Genomic DNA, 23,894 nt, shown 5'->3' with positions numbered 1-23,894 from the left:
AAAGTGAAAATGTTATATACTTCAAACTGCATTCAGACTCCATCAGTTCTTTTTCTGCATGTGGACAGCATTTTTCCTCATGAGTCCTTTGGAACTGTTTTGGACCATTGTGTAGTCAAGTATAGCTAAGTCATTCATAGTTGATCATCATACAATGTTCCTGTTATTGTATACAATGTTCTCCTGGTTCTGTTCACTTCACTTTGCAACACTTTGCATCATACTTCCTAAGTCTTTCCAGGTTTTTTTTTAAATCTGCCTGCTTATAGTACAATAATATTCCAATACATTCATATACCACAACTTGTTCAGCCATTTCCTAATGGATCGGCATCAGCTGGGAGTAGTCTCAAATGGAATTAAAATTAAGGAGGACTAGAAAAGGTTTCTTATAGATGGTGGGACTTTAGCTGAGGCTTAAAGACAGCCAGGGAACTCAGGAAGAGGAGATGAGGAAGGAAAACATTCCAGGTTAGGGGAACAGATAGTAAAACTCACAGGAAACTATATAATGCACTCTGCAAACCCAAAAGTGCATTATAAATGTTAGTGATTACTATCAGATATTAAAATGCATAGAATTGGGAGACAGAGTTTTACCAGTGGAAGGAGCATCAAGGAGGCCAATGTTACTGGATCTCAGAGTATATAAAGGGAAACAAGGTATAAGAGGCTGAAAAGGAAGAAGGAGAAGGGCTATCAAGTGTTTTAAAAGACAGAGGATTGGGGAGGAGCCAAGATGGTGGAGTAGAAAGATACACATATACTAGCTCCAAACTCACAGCCCATAAAATACCTGTAAAGAAGAACTCCCAACAAATTCTGGAGCAGCAGAAGCCACAGAACAATGGAGTGGAGGAGATTTCTGTTCCAGAGAGACATGAAAAACTGACCCGAAAGGTCCATTGCACACTGGACCCAGAGCAGAGCCCAGCCCTGCCTTGACAGGGCAGCACCGAGGGAAGCAGACCCGAGCAGGCTTCAGGAACAGAATCTCCAGCAGCTGCGCAGATCCCTCCACCCACAGGTGCCAAAGGTCAGTGAGAGGGTCTTTTCAGCTCGACAAGAGGGGAGTGGGGTGTCTCCATAACTCAGGCCCCCTTGGGAGGCAGCAGGGAAGGCAGCAGCAGACAAGGGCTCCCAAAGCAGGCAGGAGCTCAGATCCATTGTTAAAGGTCTCAGCACAAACCCCAGAGGGAACTGAGCCCTGAGTGGCGGCCCTGCCCCCACTCGAGCACCTAAACTTTACTCAACTGAATAGCAGCCCCACCCCCACCAAAAGCCCTGAGGCTGGGGAGCAGCATTTGAATCTCAGACCCCAAGTGCTGGCTGGGCAGATCTGGAGGTGAGGTGGGGGTGGAAAGAAAACTCAGAAGTCAAGTCACTGGCTGGGAAAATGCCCAGAAAAGGGAAAAAAAAATAAGACTATAGAAGGTTACTTTCTTGGTGAACAGATAATTCCTCCCTTCCTTTCTGATGAGGAAGAACAATGCTTACCATCAGGGAAAGACACAGAAGTCAAGGCTTCTGTATCCCACACATTCAAAATAAATATACCATGGGCTCAGGCCATGGAAGAGCTCAAAAAGGATTTTGAAAATCAGAGAGGTGGAGGAAAAACTGGGAAGAGAAATGAGAGAGATGCAAGAAAAGCATAAAAAGCAGGTCAACAGCTTGCTAAAGGAGACCCAAAAAAATGCTGAAGAAAATAACACCTTGAAAAATAGGCTAACTCAATTGACAAAACAGGTTAAAAAAGCCAATGAGGAGAAGAATGCTTTCAAAAGCAGAATTAGCCAAATGGAAAAGGAGGTTCAAAAGCTCACTGAAGAAAATAGTTCTTTGAAAATTAGAATGGAACAGATGGAAGCTAATGACTTTATGAGAAACCAAGAAATCACAAAACAAAACCAAAAGAATGAAAAACTGGAAGATAATGTGAAATATCTCATTGGAAAAACAACTGACCTGGAAAATAGATCCAGGAGAGACGATTTAAAAATTATGGGACTACCTGAAAGCCATGATCAGAAAAAGAGCCTAGACATCATCTTTCATGAAATTATCAAGGAAAACTGCTCTGGGATTTGCCCAGAGGGCAAAATAAGTATTCAAGGAATCCACCGACCACCGCCTGAAAGAGATCCAAAAAGAGAAACTCCTAAGAACATTGTGGCCAAATTCCAGAGTTCCCTGGTTAAGGAGAAAATATTGCAAGCAGCTAGAAAGAAACAATTCAAGTACTGTGGAAATACAATCAGGATAACACAAGATCTAGCAGCTTCTACATTAAGGGATTGAAGGGCATGGAATGTCATATTCTAGAAGTCAAAGGAACTAGGACTAAAACCAAGAATCACCTACCCAGCAAAACTGAGTATAATACTTCAGGGAAAAAATGGTGTTTCAATGAAATAGAGGACTTTCAAGCATTCTTGATGAAAAGACCAGAGTTGAAAAGAAAATGTGACTTTCAAACACAAGAATGAAGAGAAGCATGAAAAGGTAAACAGCAAAGAGAAGTCATAAGGGACTTTACTAAAGTTGAACTGTTTGCATTCCTACATGGAAAGACAATATTTGTAACTCTTGAAACTTTTCAGTATCTGGGTAGTTGGTGGGATTACACACACACACACACACACACACACACACACACACACACACACATACACACACAGCACAGAGTGAATGGAATAGGATGGGATCATATCTTAAAAAAATGAAATTAAGCAGTGAGAGAGAAATATATCGGGAGGAGCAAATGGGGCAAATTATCTCTCATAAAAGAGGCAGGCAAAAGACTTTTTAGTGGAGGGAAAAAGAGGGGAGGTGAGAGAAAAACAGGAAGTTTACTCTCATCACATTCCACTAAAGGAAGGAATAAAATGCACACTCATTTTGGTATGAAAACCTATCTTACAATACAGGAAAGTGGGGGACAAGGGGATAAGCAGCGTGGGGGGGAGGATGGAAGGGAGGGCAATGGGAGGAGGGAGCAATTTGAAGTCAACACTCTTGGGGAGGGACAGGATCAAAAGAGAGAAGAGAAGCAATGGGGGCAGGATAGGATGGACAGAAATATAGTCAGTCTTACACAACATGACTATCATGGAAGTCATTTGCAAAACTACACAGATATGCCCTATATTGAATTGCCTGCCCTCCCAAAGGGAATGGGTGGGGAGGGAGGGATGAAGAGAAGTTGGAACTCAAAGTTTTAGGAACAACTGTCTAGTACTGTTCTTGCTACTAGGAAATAAGAAATACAGGTAACGGGGTATAGAAAGTTATCTTGCCCTACAGGACAAAAGAGAAGATGGGGACAAGGGAAGGGAGGGATGTTAGAAAAGAGGGCAGATTGGTGATAGTGGCAATTAGAATGCTTGGCGTTTTGGGGTGGGGAGAGGGGAGAAATGGGGAGAAAATTTGGAACCCAAAATTTTGTGGAAAAGAAAAAGGATTTTATATTTGATAGTGGAAGTAATAGGGAGATACTGGAGTTCACTGAATGGGGGTTATGGTATGTAACTGGGGAGTGGGGGATGAAATGGTCAGACTTGTGCTTTAGAAAGATCAGCTTGACAGTTGAGTGGAGTATGGACTGGTGTGAAAGAGACTCAAAGCAGGAAAATCAACCCCCAAACTCTTGCAAAAGTCTAGGCACAGAGGGATAAAAGTCTGCCCCAGGGTGATGGCAATATTGGAGCAGTAAAAAGGGTACATACAAGAAATTCTGATAAAGCAATAGATTTGGCAATGTTGGCTATGAAGAGGGAAAGAGAAAAGTTGAGGTTCACCTACATTGCTGGCCTGAGGGACTAGGAAGATGGTGATGCCCTTGGAAGTAACAGGGAAGTCAAGAAGAAGGACGTGTATGAGGAGAAAAATGAGTTCAGTTTTAAGATGTCTATGTATATGGACATGTGCAGAGACATCAAGTTAAAGATAGTTGGAGATGTAAGACTGGAGATGGAGAGAGAGGCTGAGGCTTGACAAGTAGATCTGAGAGCCATCAGCACAGAAATGATCATTGAAACCATGAATGATGGTTTCATTCATGAAATGAATGAGAGTACCAAGTGAAATAGTATAGATGAAGAAGAGAACCCAGGAAAGAGCCTGAGAGTGGATAATGGGGGACACTCATGGTTAGCAAGTATGTATTAGATGAAGATTCAGCAAAGGAGACAGAGAAATTGGAAAGGATGTGGGGAAAATTGGGACACTATTGCACTGCTGGTGGAGTTGTGAACTGATCCAACCATTCTGGAGAGCAATTTGGAACTATGCTCAAAGAGCAACCAATATCGTGCAAATCCTTTGATCCAGCAATGCCACTACTAGGTCTGTATTCCAAAGAGATCATAAAAAAGGGAAAAGGGCCTACATGTACAAAAATATGTATAGCAGCCTTTTTTGTAGTGGCAAAATACTGGAAATTGAAGGGATATGGCTGAACAAGTTGTGGTAAATGAATATAATGGAATACTATTACGCAATAAGAAATGCTGAACAGGCAGACTTCAGAAAAATCTGGAAAGATTTATACAAACTGATGCAAAATGAAATGAGTAGAACCAGGAAAACATTATACACAGTATCAGCAACATTGTATGATGATCAACTATGAACAACTCAGCTCTTGTGAGCAACACAATGATCCTAGGCAAGTACAAAGGACTCATGAGAAAAATGCCATTCACATCCAGAAAAAGAATTGATAGAGTCTGAATGCAGATTGGAGCATACTTTTTCCCTTTTTTGTGGTTTTTTCCTTTTAATCTGTTTTCTTTTACAACTGTAGCTAACATGGAAATACATTTTAGCACACGTATAACCTATATCAAATTGCCTACCATTTTAGCAAGGGGAGAGGAATGGAGAAAAATTTGGAACTCAAAATCTTGTAAAAATGAATACTATTGTCTTAACCTGTAATTGGAGAAAATACTATTTAAAAAAGAGAGGGGGAAAGGAGACAGAGAAGTAGGAGAATCATGAAAGAATACTGCCATGCAAACTTAAGAGAAAAGAGAGTATCAAGAAAAAGAGAGTCATCAATAATATAAGGCTACAAGTAGATTAAGAAGGATGTGGACTGAGAAAAGGCCATCCAATTTGACAATTAAGAGATCTTTGGTAACTTTAGAGAGAACAGTTTCAGATGAATGCTGAGGTCAGAAGCCAGAGAGTTAAGAAGAGAATGAGAGGAAAGGAAATGGAGGCATTGTTTGTGGATTGTCTTCTCAAGGAGTTCAGCCACTAAAAGAGGAGAGATATAAAATGATAGTTAACAGGGATGGATGGAAGTGAGGGTTTTTTATGGATAGAGGAGATGTAGTTATGTTTGTCAGTAGCAGAGAAGTGGCCAATAGACAGGGAGAGAATCAAGATTAGTGAGAAAGCAAGGTTAAAGAAGGGACAATCTATTGAAGAAGATGGGACTGAATGGAATAATTTGGGCACATAGAGGTATATTTCTTGGCCTCTCATATGAGACAGGAGAGAATGAGGAGATTGTGGGCAAATATATCTGAGTCATCTGGAATGAAGAGGAGATAAAAGGGAGGTCTCCACAAATAGCCCCGGTTTATTCATCGAAATATGAGCCAAGATAATTAGACAAGAGATGGGGGAAGGGAGCCATGAAAAGTATGAGGAGTGAGGAAAAGGTTTGGAAAAGCTGCTGTGTTGAGTGAGATAGAGAACTGATTAGGAAGCTCTTCTGAACTGAAAATATATTAGATACCCATTAATTTGGGAATGGCTAAACAAACTGTGGTACATGAATGTAATGGCATATTACTGTGCTACTTTAGGAAATGATTAACATAATTAGTGAAATGCAAATTAAAACAACTCAGAGGTTCTACCTTACATCTCTTATACTGACAAAGATGACAAAAATAGAAAATGGAAAATGCTGGAGGGGCTATAGAAAATAAATGTGTTAATGAAGTGTATAGTGTCAGTGGCTCTGCAAATTGATCCAGCCACTCTAGAATGCAATCTGAACTATGAAAAAAGTTACTAAACTGTGTATGACCCAATGATAACATTCCTAGGCCTATATTCAAAGATTTCAAAGAAAGAGGAAAAGGGACATTGGGGGGCAGAGCCAAGATGGAGTAGTAGAAAGACATACATACACTAGCTCTTACCCCACAGCCCATAAAATACCTGTAAAGAAGAACTTTCAACAAATTCTAGAGCAGCAGAAGCCACAGAACAACGGAATGGAGGAGATTTCTAGCCCAGAGTGACCTGAAAGAAGGATGGGAAAGGTCTGTTGCACCAGATGCGGAGCAGAGCCTAGCCCAGCCTTGGCCATGATGCACCTGAAGGAGCAGATCCAAGCAGGCTTCAGGGACAGAATCTCCAGGGGCAGCACAGATCCCTTAACCCACAGGCACTAAAGGTCAGTGAGAGGGCCTTTTTGGCAGGCCAAGAAGGGAGCAGGGTGTCCCCATAAATCAGGCCTCCTCAGGTGGCAGCAGTGGAGGCTGTAGCAGAAGGGGGCTCCCAAGGCTAGCAGCAGCCTGCATCCCTTGCTGAAGGTCTCATAGTAAAGCCCCTGAGGGAGCTGAGCCCTGTGTGGTGGCCGTGCCCCCACCTGAGCAGCTGATCTTAATCTCACACTTAATAGCAGCCCTGCCCCCACCTAAACCCCTGAGGGTTTGGAGCAGCTCATCTGAATCTCAGCCCCCAGTACTGGCTTGGTGGAACTGGAAGTGAGGTGGTTGTGGAGAGGAAACTCAGAAGTCAAGTAACTGGCTGAGAAAATGCCCAAAAAAGGGGAAAAAAAATAAGACCATATTAGGTTACTTTCTTGGGGAACAGGTGTCTCCCCCCATCCTTTTGGATGAGGAAGAACAAGGCATACTGTCAGAGGAAGTCAAGGCCTCTGCCTCCAGGGCCTCCAAAGGGAACTCAAACTGGGCTCAGGCAATAGAAGACCTTAAAAACCAAGGTAGCAGCTTACTAAAGAAGAACCAAAAAATGCTGAGGAAAATAACACCTTTAAAAAGAGGCTAATTCAATTGGAAAAAGAGGTCCAAAAAGCCAATGAGGAGAAGGAGGCTTTAAAAAGCAGAATTAGCCAAATGGAGGAGAAGGTTCAAAAGGTCACTGAACAAAATAATTCATTGAAAGAGAGAAATGAGTTCAGGGAAATGAGTTAATTCAAGCAGTTAGCAAACAAACCCAAAAGTTTGAAAAAATAGAAGATAATGTGAAACATCTCATTGGAAAAACAACTGACCTGGAAAATAGATCCAGGAGAAACAATTTAAAAATTATGGGACTACCTGAAAGCCATGATCAAAAAAAAAGAACCTAACAGACTCATGCCTAACACCATATACAAGAATAAAGTCCAAATGGGTACACGATCTAGGTATCAAGATTGATACCATGGACAAACTGGAGGAGCAAGGAATAGCGTATTTATCAGATTTACGGAGAAGCGAAGAATTTTTGACTAAAAAGAGATAGAAAGCATTATGAAGCACAAGATGGATAATTTTGATTACATCAAAATGAAAAGTTTTTGCACAACCAAACCCAATGCAACCAAAATTCGGAGGGATGTAGTAAATTGGGAAAGAATTTTTACAGCTAATCTCAGGGATAAAGGCCTCATTTCTAGAATATATAGAGAACTGAGTCAAATGTACAACAATACAAGTCATTCCCCAATTGATAAATGGTCAAAGGATATGAACAGGCAATTTTCAGAGAAAGAAATTAAAGATATCTATAATCATATAAAAAAATGCCCTAAATCACTTTTGATGAGACAGATGCAAATCAAAACAACTCTGAGGTACCATATCACACCTATTAGATTGGCAAACATAACAGAACAGGAAAATGACAAATGTTGGAGAGGATGTGGGAGAGCTGGAACACTAATTCATTGTTGGTGGAGCTATGAGCTCATCCAGCCATTCTGGAGAGTGGTTTGGAACTATGCCCAAAGGGCTACAAAAATGTGCATACCCTTTGACCCAGCAATATTGCTCCTAGGACTGTATCCCCAAGAGATCATAAAAATGGGAAAGGGTCCCACATGTACAAAAATATTTATAGCAGCACTCTTTTAGTTGCCAAAAACTGGAAATCAAGGGGATGCCCTTCATTTGGGGAATGGCTGAATAAATTGTGGTATATGAATGTAATGGAGTACTATTGCACCATAAGAAATGATGAACAAGAAGACTTCAGAGAGGCCTGGAGGGACTTATACGATCTGATGCTGAGTGAAAGGAGCAGAACCAAGAGAACTTTGTGCACAGCAATGACCACAGTATGCGAGAGTTTTTTCTGGTAGACTTGGAACTTCATAACAACACAAGAACTTAAAAAAAAATTCTCAATGGTCTTCTAAGGCAACATGCCTTCCACGCTTAGAGAAAGAACTATGGAATTCATTCCCAGAATGTAGCAGATCATTTGCATGTGTGTGTGTATTATGTTTTGATTTGTTATTTGATTTCTTCTATTTATTTTAGTTCATCTACACAGGATGACTATAGTGAAAACGTATTCAATAGGAAAGTACGTGTAGATCCTATTTAGAATTGTATGCCATCTTGCGGAGGGAGGAGGATGGTGGGGTGTAGGTAGGGGAGAAAAATCTAAGTTTTATGGTAGTGATTATAGAACATTAAAAATAAAAATAAACAAAATAAACAAAAAAAAATAAACAAAAAAGATCCTAGACATCATCTTCCATAAAATTATCAAGGAAAACTGCCCTGATATTCTAGAACCAGAGGGCAAAATAAATATTGAAAGAATCCACCCATCACCTCCTGAAAGAGTCCTGAACAGAGAAACTCCTAGAAATATTGTGGCCAAATTTCAGAGTTCCCAGATCAAGGAGAAAATACTACAAGCAGCTAGAAAGAAACAATTTGAGTATTGCAGAAATACAATCAGGATAACACAGGATCTGGCAGCTTCAACATTAAGGGATCGAAGGACTTGGAATGGGATATTTCAGAGGTCAAAGGAACCGGGATTGAAACCAAGAATCACCTACCTAGCAAATCTGAGTATAATACTTCAAGGGAATAAATGGTCACTCAATGATATAGAGGATTTTCAATCATTCATATTGAGGAAAAGACCAGATCTATATAGAAAATTTGACTTTACAATAAAAGAATCAAGAGAAGCATGAAAAGGTAAACAGGAAAGAAAAAGCATAAAAGACTCTCTAAAGCTGAACTGTTTACATTACTACATGGAAAGAAAATATTTATAACTCTTGAATCTTTTCTCAGTATTTGGGTAGATGGAGAGATTGTACATACACACACATATGCATATACAGACAGAGAGTTCAGGGTGTATTGAATCAGAAGAGATGATATTCACACACAAAAATAAAATAAAATAAAAATTAAGGGGTGAGGGAAGAAAATACTGGGAGGAGAAAGGGAGAAATGGAATGGGGCAGGCTATAACTCATAAAAGAGATAAGAAATTCTTGTTCAGTGGAGGAGAAAAGGGAGAAGGGGAGAGGGGAAAAGTGAAGCTACTCTCCACATATGGTTGAGGGAGGAAATAACATGCTCACTAAATTTGACATGAAAATCTATCTTACACCACAGGAAAGTAGGGGAGGAGGCAACAAGTGGGGTGAGGAGAATGACAGAAGGGAGGGCAAATGGGAGAAGGAGTTACTGGAAATAAACACTTTTGAGAAGGGACAAGGTCAATTGAGGAGAAAAAATAAGGGGGATAGGACAGAGGGCAATATAGTTAGTATTACACAACATGATTATTATGGAAGTCTTTTGCAAAACGGCACATATTTAGTCAGTATTGAATTGCTTGCCTTCTCAGTAGGGCTGGGGAGACAGGGAGAGAAGTTGGAATTCAAAGTATCAGTAACAAATTTTGAGAATTTTTATTGCATATAATTGGGAAATAAGAAATACAGCGAATGGGGTATAGAAATTTATCTTGCTCTACAAGAGAGAAGATGGGGATAAGGGAAGGGTGGGGTGTGATAGAAGGGAGGGTACATTGAAGGAAGGAGTAATCAGAATGTAAGGCATTAGAAGTGGGGGGAGAGGAGTGATGGCGAGAAAAATTGGACATGTTACAAAGTGAGGCAAAAGTAATTAGTATTAAAACAACTGACTGAATTAATTACTAAGAATAAATCAATGACATCTTTAGTTTGGGAAAAACAATTTTAGTCTAAATTTCCTGGAGGAAGGTAACCTCAGGTAAAATTTGGCATTGATGGAAAAGTTAAGGTTTTAATGGTAAATTTGATTTTATGATTGCTATTTAATCAGAAACTAGAACATGTATAGAAAGGCATGTAAACCCCTTAAGACTTGCCTCAAAAGATCTTCTTTAGCCAAAGTGAAATTATAAGTATATTTGAAACCTGGTTATTGGAACTTTACATTTTTAGATGCTATGGGACTATTAAGTGACTGTTCTTCTGAGTCTAACTCCAGATATGGACAGCAAGAAAGGCAGTCTGAGCCTCCAATCCATGATGCCAGTAAGCCTGTGAGTTGCTGGTATGAACTGTAAAAGGTGATCTCATGGGAAGGGTGGGAGAGTGGCTGTTCAGCCTAGGCTGAGGTAGGATTCTCCTGACTCAATTTCCCCACTGACACCTGGTAGACTTTAAGCCTGACTGAATGCAAGTTGACAATCTACTGCCTGGAATTGATATGAAGTTGGGGAGATATTGTTTCCCAACAATGTCCCTACTCTTGGTGGCAATTTCCTATAGTCAAAAGGTTTGTAAGCTTAATACCAGATCTATTAAATTATAGATTATTGGTAGGGGAACATCCGAGGTTAAGTCTAAAATTAAGCTATTAGGCTTAGGATTTAGACCAACAACAATAAGTTAGGGTCCTTTAACTCTCAGTAATACTGTGGAGACAATTAGATCGAGAGCTTGTGAAGTTAGCAAGCACAAAGATTATTTGTGTCTCAGTTGGTTAATGTTTAAAAAAAAAAAATTCTTTTGTGGTCCATATTGTAAATGCTTTAAAAAGAAGTATCACCTGACCAAAAGTCTGAATTGTTTTATGTTATAAATTGTGTTAAAAATGAAAAATAAAATTTAAAAAAAAAGAGGAAAAGGACCCACATATACAAAAATATTTTATAGTTGCTCTTTCTGTGATGGTGAGTAACTGAAACTAAGGTTGTACCCATTGAATAGAGAATGGCTGAACACATTATGGTATACAAATGTGGTGGAATGCTAAGTATGCTATAAGAAACTATGAAAGGCATGATTTCAGAGAAAGTTGGGAAGACATGAGTTAAATAATGCAGAGTAAAGTGAGTAGAACAGGACACCAATTTTTATAATAACATAAACATTGTAAAGACAAAAAATTTTGAAAGACTAAAGAATTCTGACCAATAGCAATGATCAACTATGATCAGAAGACTTATAACATGATGTGCTACCCACTTCCTGATACAGAAGTGATGGACTCAGTTTGCAAACTGACATCTATATTTTTTGGACACGGTTAACACAAAAGTTTATTACAAGGATTTTGTTTTCCATTTTTTTTCCCAATGGAGAGGAGGTGGGAAGAGATATAACAGATTTTTGTTCATTGAAAACAGTTCATTAAAAAAAAAATTTTTAATGAAATAATGAACATAATGGATAGAAACATGAAAAATACTTATATGACCTGATAAAGAGTGAAGTAAGCAGAACCAGAAAAACAATTTGCATACTAGCTACAACAAAGAAAATAGAAATAACAACAAAATAGCAAGTTGAAATGAAAATGACTAAGCCTGACCCTAAAGAAGAGATTTGAGAAAATACCTTCCCCCTCATAACAGAAAGGAAGAACAGTAAATGTGGAATACTGCATATAAAGTCAGTATTTTTTAATTTATTGATTGATTAATTTTGTCAAACTTTTTTCATACTTTTATAATTAATGAATGACTCTCTAGAGGGGAAAGAGGAGAGCAATACATTGGGATATCAGTTATGTAAAAACAAAACACATAAATTTTTAAAAATTAATATTTGCAAGATGTTATCTGAAGCCCTCAATTGCTCAATTTCAAAATAACTCCAGTCTTTGGTATAAAGAGCGAAGTCACCAGAAACAGGAGAGTCTTAATGTTGAGAATCCAAATTCAGCTTCCAGGAATATCAAAGCAGGATAAATGACTGTAAGGCTTAACTATAGCAACTCTAATCTCTTAAACAAAGGCTGATTATCAGAATCAAGCATTAAAGAAGCCTGTGTAGTAATTATAGTTGGCTATGGCGGCAAAGAATTGCAAATTGAGAGATGCCCATCAATTGGGGAATAGGTGAATAAGTTGTAATAAATGAATGAAACGGTATACTATTGTTCTACAAGAAAAGGTGAGCAGGCAGACTTCAGAAAAACCTGGAAAGACTTGCATGAACTGAGGCTGAGTGAAGTGAGCAGAACCAGGGGAACACTGTACACGGTAACAGCAAGTGTGCGATGATTGACTTTGTTAGACTTAGCTCTTCTGAGCAATGCAATGACCTAAGACAATTCCAAGATTCATCATGGAAAATGCTATCCACATCCAGAGAAAGAACTGTGGAGTCTAAATGTGGATCGAAGCAGACTGTTTTCTCTTTTTGTTGTTTTCCTTTCTCATGGTTTTTCCTTTTATTCTGATTTTTCTTTCACAATATGACTAATGTGGAAATGTGTTTCATATGATCATATATGTATAGCCTATACCAGATTTTATGCTATCTTGGGGAACGGGAACTGAAGGGAGGGGGGAAAGATTTAGAACTCAAAATCTTATAAAAGTAAATATTTCAAACTAAAAATTAATTATTTTTTTAGAAATAAAAAATAATTATAACTGGCATTTGTATACATTTAGGTTTTGGAAAACATTTTGTATATTATCTCAATTGATATTCACAACCACCCTATGAAGTTGGTGGTATTATTATCCCCATTTTATAGATGAGGAAACTGGCACAGAGAAATTTGCCCAGAGTCACAGCTACTAAGTGATTAAGGTCAGATTTAAACTCAGGTCTTCCTGATTCCAAATTCAGTATTTGAGCTCCTAGACCATCTATCTGCCTAGTAAAAATGTCCAACATAAAAACTTCAGGAGAGTCTCATTTTAACTGTTACTCAGCCTCACAGCTCAGGACCAATTTGAACAATCCTTGCATAGAGCCAAGAAACAGATACGCCTTATAGATATACTTTGAGCAGCTACACTCTCAAGAGCCTAATTGTTTAAAAAAATTTTGTTCATTTCTTTTGTTTTTACATCAGCGACCCTTCCCAATATACCCCTCCACCCTCTATCAGAAAACCAATATTTATTTTTTTACAAGAATATAAAGAAAAAAAGTTCAGCAAATAACCAACACACCAACCAAATCTAACATTATATGTAGTGTTTAACAGCCGTAGTCCCCCACCTCTGCGAAGAAGGGAAGGAGGTGAATTCTTTCATTTCTTCCCCAGAGTCATTATAATTTCATAGCCCTCAGTTTCAACTGTTTTATACTCAGTGTTGTTCTTTCCACTTACGTAGTTGTAGTCATTATCTATATTGGTTATTTGGTCCTTCTTACTTCCCTTTACATCAGTTCACATCAACATTTCCTACAGTACAAAGATATTCTCTTACACATGGCAAGTTTTCTGACCATTTTTCAGTCAATGGGTGTCCACTCTAAACAAACATTTTTAAATATAGGATATAAACAGGGATATGTATATGTATATATATAATGCAGTCACAGAAAACTGTTTTCAGTTTTGTCTTTATATTCCCAGCACCCTACATGACTGCCTTGCACAGAATAGATGCTTAATAATTTTTGTTTTAGTACAGTTCTTGAACTGAACTAAAAGGATTAGATTTCTTCTGCTTGTCCAGTGCCCCTACTCCAAGGACAGAACATCCAATTCCAATAGGTCGAAATTGGAAAGAGAAATTAGGCTTAATGTCAGGAAGAAAACTTCTTAACAATTAGCATTATCCGAAAGTGGAACTGAGATCCACCTGTACTCTTGCAATAGGGTTTCCGGCAAAGCCTGGATGACCAGGATATTGGAAAGGGATTTTTTTTAGGTATGGATTAGACTAAACAACCCCTTCCAACTCTGATACTTTGTGATTCATATGTTTAAGGCTAGACTCCATTTTAAAGCAGCAATTAAAAAGATGTTCCTATAGTTAAGTGCTTTATCTGCTCCAATAAAATGGGAAGGAGAGATGTTTTGACACCAATACAGGACACATTCAAACTGAAATAACTGAAGTCTTGGGAAACTTACCAAGTTCAGAAGGCCACAGATGCTGACATCAGAAGTAAAACCTCCAAGCAACTCCAATTTTCCCATCATTCATCTTCTCAATCTCAAAAGCCCAACCCCAATATCTTTATCACTTTCACTTCTCTAGACTGACTTTCCTCCTCTTGCTCACTGTATCCTAAGGGTAATTCTCTCATGCCTGCTGGGAAAGTCTCTAGCATGGAGGAAAAACTCAACCTTGGATACTTTGAAAAGACAACAGCATCAAGGGTTTCCAAAAGGTAGGCTTTGTCCTTAGATGTAAAATATAAACCTGCTTGGTACAAAATGCTAACCTGCAACCCAAAGTTTGTTACATGAATAAATTATTGTGACCCTAGGGAAGAATCATGCTCATCCTCCTTGATTCACCACGTCACCCTAACTACATTACAGTCATGTTTTGAGGTTTATTTCCTTTCCTCTTAAAAGCAGTTAAAGCAGCCATGGTAATGAAAAGAGCACTGGACCTGAGGTCACAAGGGTTAAGGTCAAATATGAACACTTAGTACCCGGGTGACCCTATAAGCAAATCACTTAGCCTTTCCAACCCTCAACTTTCTCATCTGTAAAGTGGGGATAACACTCACAGGGCTCTGATAATGAAAGTGCTTTTGTAAGCTGATGCTTTGCAAAAAAAACAAACCAACTACATAAGTGTCTGCTGTAATTATGATGACCTGGAATATATTGGAGCCAGAAGATATGCAGTGAATTACCTCTGCCATTTAGTATAGTAAGGTCAGGGAGTAAGGTATTTATCAAATGAGATAACATATGAAAGTACTTTGCAAACCTTAAATACTAGCTATTAATAGCTATCATCTAGAAAATCAGTCTTAGCGACTCACCCCATAATCCTGGGGATAATGTTATTTTATAGGCAGTATCTCACAGGGGTATGAAAATCAAGTAAGCAATTTCTGTGTTGCTGTTTTGTTTTGTTTTGTTTTGTTTTGTTCCAGCCTATAATTTCAACGATGTCAAGAACTCACCCTAAGGAAACTCCCCCTACCAATGCAAGTCAGCAACTGTACTGCAATTTAGTTTTAGAAAGTTATCTGGGGAATTGAGAGATTAAGTGATTCGCCCAGGGTTACACAGTCACTTTGTGTCCAAGACAAGACTCAGGTCTTCCTGACTTTAAATATAATTCTCTATTCACTATAACACATTGACTCTTGCAAAAATAATTTATAAACTGTAAATTCCTCAATATTTCAAAGATCAATGATTTCATTTAGTGTATCTTTTCCCTCCAGAAAATGCAGATGGACCTTTTGTGTGTATCTTCCTCATCAGGGAGTTAAATCATTAAGGTTAAGCATTCTCAAATGTGTCCGTTTCTCCACAAAGTCCAACTTCATGGTATTGAAGTCACTGTGGGTTCTTGAAAGCTATGCCAGTGGAGTTCAAGCTATGCCAGGGTCTGGAATGTTAGAAAGGGTTGAAATGTGATCCCAGCAACACGTCTCTGGTCAAGGACCAGCCTAGCTAAGTATAGAAAGCCTCATCACGGTATGCAGGCCACTTAGTGATGAAATCTCTGATCATAGAAACAAAATGATTTTACTTCTGGGTGGCCCACTTTCATTTCTACAGCAGCAAAAAAGGGAAACAGAGAATGCTGAGCATCATACAATTTTTAAATTATGAACATTAATATAGTTATTGCTATTACTCTAAAAGTGAAGTCCTTATCTAGCCACCAATAAGTGGACATACTACTAAATAGTTCACTAGAACTCAATCACATCAATCTTAACATTATCACTATGAATGAAACCAGAAGACAAAAAAAATCTTGAACTAAATAGAAAAATGGCTCATTGGTTCTCTTCTAGATGAAAACAAAGGAGTTGGTGGAGTGGTTTTATCATGCATGAAGCATAGAGCCTTCTTAATCATACATCTCAAGAAACCTACCTCAGGTTCAAGGCATACTTTACTTGAGCACCCACTCAAAAAACCAGAGCTCTAAAGCTCTCATTGATTTTCCAAGTCAATACAAACCTACATTATTTCAAAACAAAAATAAAATCATTTAATTAAACAGTAAAGCAAAATAAGAAACAAAGGGATTTTCCAATGTCCTTACATTATCACATAGATCAATAAGCTGTGGTAGGAGTAGGAACTCACGACTCACATAGACACGTGTGAGAGAAGGCATGCTCACAAGAACTTCTATAGCCAGAGCAATTTCTGTTCTTAGGGTAGCATCTCCACTGGAATGCTCCTGTGCCTCCAAAGATGTTGGTAGCTACTCTCCCAGCTAAGTTATTAAGTTTATCCTGATGGTCCAGTGATGCTATCAAGCTGAGTCTTTCTGTATTACATTGCTGGACTATGTCTCCCTGCTTGGTCATGTGGTAATCTTTCATGGCCAGGCAGTTCTCTATTAGCATGTTCTTGCTCTCCACAGCTGAGCTGTATTCTGGAAGTCCTCTGCTGTTCCTAGGTGGTCCTCTCTTGTTAGTCAAGTAAGGGAAACAGTAGATAGAGGGCTACACTTGGATTCTGGAAAACCTGTACTTGATATCTGCCTCAGACAAAAGCTATGTGACACTGGGCAAGTCATATAAACTCTCACTGCCTCAGTTTCCTTGTCTGTAAAATAGGGAAGACAATAAAATAGCACCTACCTCACAGAGTTGTTTTGAGGATCAAATGAAATAATGGATGCAAAGCGCTTTGAACACCTTAAAGTGCTCTATAAATGCTAGCTAATTATGAGTTATTATTCTATTGAATTGCCCCTGCTATAACATTTTTCCTATTCAATTAAGGGAAGGGTTTTCAGTTCTTTTCACACATAACATCAATTGCTCTTTTGCAATTTAACCCCAAAGTCAAAGTCAGTTGGCCAGCCAGAAGAAGACTAGAGCTTAGGTTAAATCTGTCATAACTCTGAATTGCTATTCTGAGATGTTGGTCCCTTGTTTGACTTTTAGTGACAACTCCTTTCTACTCCAGTGCTGTCAGTTGTGGTCCATGTAAATTACCAGCCTAAGAGCCTCAGTAAAATCAGAGGGTCAGAACAGGCATAGTGCCCTTTGTCCTGCATTCCTATCCATAGCAAATTTGCTGATATGTCCAAAAACAACAAGAAATATCATTTCATGTGACATTTAATCAACTTGCATTGCAGGGCTCATGATAAGCCTTTGTAAAAAGACTGCCATGAAAATAATTATCCAGCTCTAATACATTAAAAAGCCTCCTCATGGAGGCTTAAAATGACTCCTCATGGTCCCATTTGGGCTTGTATTGACAAACATACTGGAGTGATTTGCTTTTTCCTTCTCCAGCTCATTTTATAGATGAGGAAACTGAGACAGAGGATTAAGTGACTTACCCAGGGTCACACAGCCAGTGAGGGTCGAAGGTCAAATTTGAATTCAGGTCCTCCTGACTCCAGGCCTGGCACTCTACCCCTATACCACCTAGCTGCCTTACCCTGACTATCCATACACAAAACAACGAAGTGGATGGAGAATGAATATTGCTCCGACTATGATATGCAGTTATATGTAAAATTCATAGAATTGAGTATCAGTACATATATTTTGCATAGAAACTAAGGATAAACAATGAACTAGCCCCAAAACTGAATAAGAAGAGAGGAGGCTGGATTGCCTTTAGGAAATTACATAGTATTTTTAATGACCTCTCAAGTTTCTCATTCAAACAAAGTCTAGTTCTTAAAAAATCAATATTATTCAGATGATGCTGTATGATTATAAATTATGGAATACTGCAGTCTTTGAAGAATTAAAATTGTGGATCACCCAAAGAGCAATGAAGAGGGACATGGTAAGTGTCAAAAGACTGCAACACATTACTGGAGAAGAAATGTTCAAGAGAAGCAGCATTGATGAGGAGATGTAACATGACTGTAAAATGAGGGGAGTTAGTCCATATAACAAGAGTAAAGAATAACCAAGACGAGGTGGTGTAGTCCACTGGTAACCATGCAAATGTCAAGGGAATGGCCCCCAATTATATCAGAACTCCTAAGGAAAGATATGTGGGAGAAGTCAGACAAACACCACACCAAATGAAAAGGCACAAAATGTTACAATCTCTAACATTGGCAGAAGTACATTGATAAGACCACAAGTCTATCAAAAAAAAAAAGGAACATCTAGATGTAGAAATGGACACCCAGAAATATTGAAACTTGTCCAAAGGTCACATGGTAATGCGTCAGAGCCAGAATTTGAACCTATATTCATTTCAGCCTTCTAACAAATGTGCATTTTCAACAGCTCTGCTTAATCAATGTTAACTCTTTTCTACTATTCTTGTTCATAGCCAAAGTTCACCAACAAATATTTTCATGACAACCCAAAACAGAAGAAATACTTCAAGGATTAATGATTTTGCCAGTGAATATACTGGCATCCTCAAGTAAAATCATGGTGAATCCTGCTTCTAATATGACTGTGACCTTGGATAAGTCACCGAACCTCTCTAGACCTCAGTTTCCTCATGTATAAAATGAGGTTAGACCAGATGATGTCTACGGTCCCTCTCAACTCTATATCTATTACTATTTCATCCTATGTCCAAGAACGTCTTATGACTCTGACATAACCTATGATCTTCAACAGTTATGGTAAATGGCAAAGATATTCACCTGTGGCCAATCTAATGGTAAGCATCTTCAAATGTTGCTAGTCTCAAATGACAGACACAGGAGTCTGTCACTAGGCTCATTCCTCAAAGTCTTTCCAGCTTGGTAATACCTACCAGAATTAATGCTCTGCTGGTGTAACCTTAAAGAATCCAGGGTCACTTTCACAAGAAGAGGGCTATAATGGAAAATAAATTATAAAGCATTATAAAGAGGCCCCTCTTAGACATTTATTATTATCAATAGTTATATTTCACTGCCCTTAGAAAAACCTGGAAATAGTAAAGCTGTTAATAGTTATATCCAGAGTTTGGGGTACAACTCCAAATTTGATTTTATTACGTTTATTTATTCTTATTTATTCTTGTACATCACTTGGGACAAAAGACAGAAAACAGTTTATATACTGGAACATAGCAAGGAAATATTACCTGTGGCTAGAGGCATTTCTTGGCAATTTAGCTAAATCTGACCACCTATCCAAAAATGTTCTCATTAAGAAGAAAAGCAAAATTATCCCAAATTAGGATCTTTTTTGTGTTCTGGATTCCTTTGGCAATCTGGGGAAGCCTATGGTTCCTTTCTCAGAATCATTTTTAAATGCATAAAATAAAATTCATAGGATTACAAAGAAATCAACATTTATCAAAAAAAAAAAATGTTTTTAAAAACAAGTTCATAGATTGCTGGTTAAGAACTCCTGATCTAAATCAAGAAGGCCAACATTTCCTTTGGAAGCCTGGCAGTGGTGTCAATGAAACACTGCATTGAAGCCCAAATTAAAGGTTTGCAGAGCTGTGGGAATGTCTAATCATTGCCTATATGTGGCTACAAGACTGGCATCTATTATTTTCCTTTCTTAGAGAAGACTGGTCTTGAATTATACATATGAGCTAAGGTTTTTTTTAGTTTTCACATCTCTTGTTAAAAGTTCTTCTAGCTCAAAATATATCTCTGTGACCCTCGTTCCCTTAAGTTTTTTAGTTTTATTAAAATTTCCACTGAAAAATATAATCAAAACCTAATGTTTAACGCTTCAAGTCACACATAACAATATTATGGGGTTTTATTTCTATTAAAAACATGTGTTACAAGTATACACATAATTATATAAGTCCCAGACTCAATTTGCACACACATACCAATGGCCACACACAAACCATAGGAAAATAAGGGTAATAGTCTTTTCTGAACTAACAAAATCTATAAAATAATACTACAACCCAGTCCTTGATTCAATTCACTAAGCCAAATTTTTCCAAGGGTCAGCAAACCATTTTACAAATTATGTAGAGTAAAAATGGAGTATAATTTCCACAGAGTGAAGTAAGTTAAGGTCACTTTTTTTGGTTTGAACATATTTTCTGGATTTGGTCATCTTAAGCATGTATGTCTATACCATATTTCTTTGAGGGAGTTAGTTTTACAAAGAAAAACTCAACCAGAACCACAATCAAATTAGTACAAATATTATTTATGTAAAACTTCTTTTCCAGGAAATTCAAAACTTTTCACAAACATTTTCAATTGACTCTTAAAATCCCAGATAATAAGATATATACATGTTTACAGATTTTAATTTTATGCATGTGTAATTAGAAGCACTGTTGTGTGGTGAAATATGAACAAGGCTGGTAGCAGTTCCGGCTTTGTCTTAATTATCCATAAGTCCTTGGACAATTTGAGAGAGCGCATAGACTAATCGATAATGGACCACATTTAGAATCAGAAAGGAAAAAAACAATCATTTATTTAAGTAATGATGTGCCATGAAATATTTTACAAATATTATCAAATATTTTCTCATTTAATCTACCTGGGAAGTAGATGCTGTTATTCCATTATTAACCCCCATTCACAAGTGAAATTGTGGCTGAGAGATTAACTGCTTTGTCCAGGGTCACAATAGTAAGTACATGAATCGGAATTTGAACTCAGGTCTTCCTAACTCCAGGTTGAGAATTCTATCCACTATACCACCTAGATGACTCTATTCTGGAAGATCTGAATTAAATCCCTTTCTCAGACTCTTATTAGATTTGTGATCCTGGGCAAGTCACCTGATATTTCTGTACCTCAGTTTGCTCATCTGTAAAATGAGAGGATTGTACTTCATTGCCTCAAAGGTCTCCACAGGTCTAAAATCTATGATTCTACTTAAACTATCCATGTTTCAATTTCTTCATCTTCAAATCCAGAAGAGGGGAGTAGATTAGATGAGTTCTAAGGATCTCTTAAACTCTAAATTCCTATGATTTCATAACAATAATAATGTACTTGTGCAGCATTTTATTGTTTATAAGGTATCATTTCATTTTATTTCAGCATCACCCCAACTCTATGTATTAGGCAAAAGTGTTATCCCCAACAATCTATGTCAGTAAGAGTTAGCAACAGAGAAGAGTTAGAAAATGAATACTTTGATTATTAGTATTAGCCTGTGTTTAGCATTTGTCTATAGTGCTATGTCAATTCTCAAAGATCACACTCAAGTATTAGTGTATAAAAATATATCTATAAACTTTAATTTGAAGAAATACAAATACACAGTACTAGTAGAAATTTAGTTGCTGTGCTAGGCCCCAGGGATATGAAGTCTTCAGAGTGTGAGTGACTGATACTTCTCTCCTTGTGCTGAGAGCCAGGACATCTGTGATCAGATACTCACTCTTCCTAGGTCCTGTGACCCAGACCTTGGCACAGAAAGTGGGGACATGAACACCAACTGGAACAGCCTTTATTTTTTCTCCTGGGGAGTTCAGGAGAGAATGGGATGAAAAAGCTGGAGTTTGTGACACCTGTGGCTATTGTTTTTATATCCAACGCATGTTTGTTTTACCATTTTAAGTGCTTTTTTCTATAGTAATGACATTGATAGAGGTGATTTTACCAAGCACATTTAAGGAGCGTAAAGGAAAAGGTGTGGCTAAGGGGGAGCGATGGGCACGACAAAGGATTTGATTGGTGGAGACACAAACACCCCCTTTCTAAAGGACAGAACTCGGCATCACTCATGCAGAAGGTGGGCCTAAGGAGTGATAGGCAACTTGCTGTCCTGAGAACCTGACAGAGGAGGATAGCAGCTGGACTTAACTGACACAGTGCCTTCTTGTATCCAGTGATGGTCATTACACAGTAACAGCAGTATAAGCAGCATCCTTAATTAATGAATATGATCATTCTTCCCCTATCAGGCATAATTAGTTCTTGTTAGACTGCTAGCTCCAACACCCACCTCCCACCCCCAGCTTGTTAGCGTTCTCTCTGTCCTCGCATTATTACCTTTACAGTAGCTGGATACACGATGAATTCCTCTTCTTACCCCGCCCCCAATTCAACAGAATGTAACAGGGGAGTTTTCATTTGTGTCTTTGTAACTCCAAGATCTAGGAAAGTATCTTGCACGCTTAAATTGATCTGAACATTTTAAAGTGCGTGTGCTTGCCGCAGGTCACCGGCAAGTCCCTGACAGAGCTGAATGAACCCCAGCCTCAGCATCAGAAGTTCATGGAATGCAAATGAATGCTCCCCTCCTTCTTCCCAGCGACTTTTAAAAGGTCGGATTTAGCTGCATGTTTTTACTTACTTATAACAACAAACACGCAAAAAATCCTCGTTAGGTACAGCAGCCTGGGGGATTTCCCTACTATCTTCTAATCTGGACCGTCTTCCCTAACCTGAAAAGTGACCTTGCCCCTCCACACCCTTCTCCCTCCTGTTATCTGGGCATCTATACCCCCCGCAGGCCCAGGTTTACTCCTCGCTAAATTCTTACCCCACCCTCTGAATTCTCCTGAGCCCTCCAGCGCCAGTGAGATCGTTCTTACTCCACAGGTATACGCAATACGCTGTCACGGTATTTCGCGATTAAAAAACAAAAACAAAAGCACCTTTTCCTTGCGTGGCGCTTTACAGCGTACGCTTTGCGTACGCTCTCCATTTGGATCACCCCCATTTATTTTACAGAGGTGGAAAGTGAGGAGGTCCCGTGGGGACCGAAGGCGAGGAGGGGTTGGGGGTGAATCCCGCCACGCCACGGAGGAAAAGTGAAGCACCCCACAATTCTGCAGCCTCAGACTCAGAGGCGTGCGGTGTCCAGGCTCAAATACGACAGTGATTGCACACACAAGTTTTGACGGGGGTGGGGGTGGGGGAATATTGAAAGGGGGGGAGAAGACAGACATTACAGTTGGAAATTTATTGCATATTCAATTAGTTTCTGCCACACTGGAAGGATTTGCTTATGTGTTCGTTCTTCTGCTGCAGTCCCTTGGGGTTCAATCGCCCGGGACCTGCTCCCCGGGGCGGAGGAGAGGCGGGGGCGCGTTGGGGGCTCGGAGAGAAGGCGCGGTGGATGGAGCTCCAGCGGTTGGCAAAGCAGAGGCGCGGATCCCGACAGAAGGGGAGCTTCTGCTCGTCCCAGCGCAGGCGGTGGCGGCGAGGGAGCCTGCACGCACGCACACGCCTGGCTGCCCCGCGAGTGGGCTACCCGACGCGGTGCCAGGCTCAGCCGCGGAGCGCGGGCGTGCGGGCGACTGGCTCGACGCTTCCCCCGTGGCGGGGCTGGAGAGAGCCAGAAAGAGGGAGGTTTAGACGGGGGCGGGGTGGGGGGTGAAGTCCGCTCCGTGACTATGGGGTCCCAGGAAGACGTGGGCAATAAGAGAGGGTAGGTAACTCACTCCTTACCTTCTTTCCTGGAGACAGAGTGGGATCCCGGGCAAAGAGCGCCTGCCCCAGCCCAGATCCGCACGATCAAGTTCAAGCAGCCACCATTCCGGAGATTAAAGAGGAAAACCCTTCTTGCGGTCCCCCCTCCCCCTCCACCCTGGCTATTCCTACAGGCCCCTGCCCCTTCCTCCTCTCCTTTTCACTATCTCCCTCCCTTCTCAGTCCTGCCTCTGCTGTCT

The 23,894-nt window shown here is 39.3% G+C and overlaps 1 protein-coding gene across 1 annotated transcript in view; it reads right to left on the bottom strand.

The window, feature by feature from the left end:
- Positions 1–23,692, bottom strand: part of RNF144B (ring finger protein 144B) — a 257,967-nt gene extending 234,275 nt beyond the window's left edge. The window contains exon 1 of the mRNA XM_072603940.1: positions 23,674–23,692. The gene's annotated coding sequence lies outside the window, so the exon portion shown is untranslated. The remainder of the gene's footprint in view (positions 1–23,673) is intronic.
- Between the last annotated feature and the right edge of the window lie 202 nt (positions 23,693–23,894).

This window comes from Notamacropus eugenii, chromosome 4 (assembly GCF_028372415.1).
Source record: "Notamacropus eugenii isolate mMacEug1 chromosome 4, mMacEug1.pri_v2, whole genome shotgun sequence".
Classification (NCBI taxonomy): Eukaryota; Metazoa; Chordata; class Mammalia; order Diprotodontia; family Macropodidae; genus Notamacropus; species Notamacropus eugenii.
This window is presented reverse-complemented; position numbering and strand designations above follow the sequence as displayed.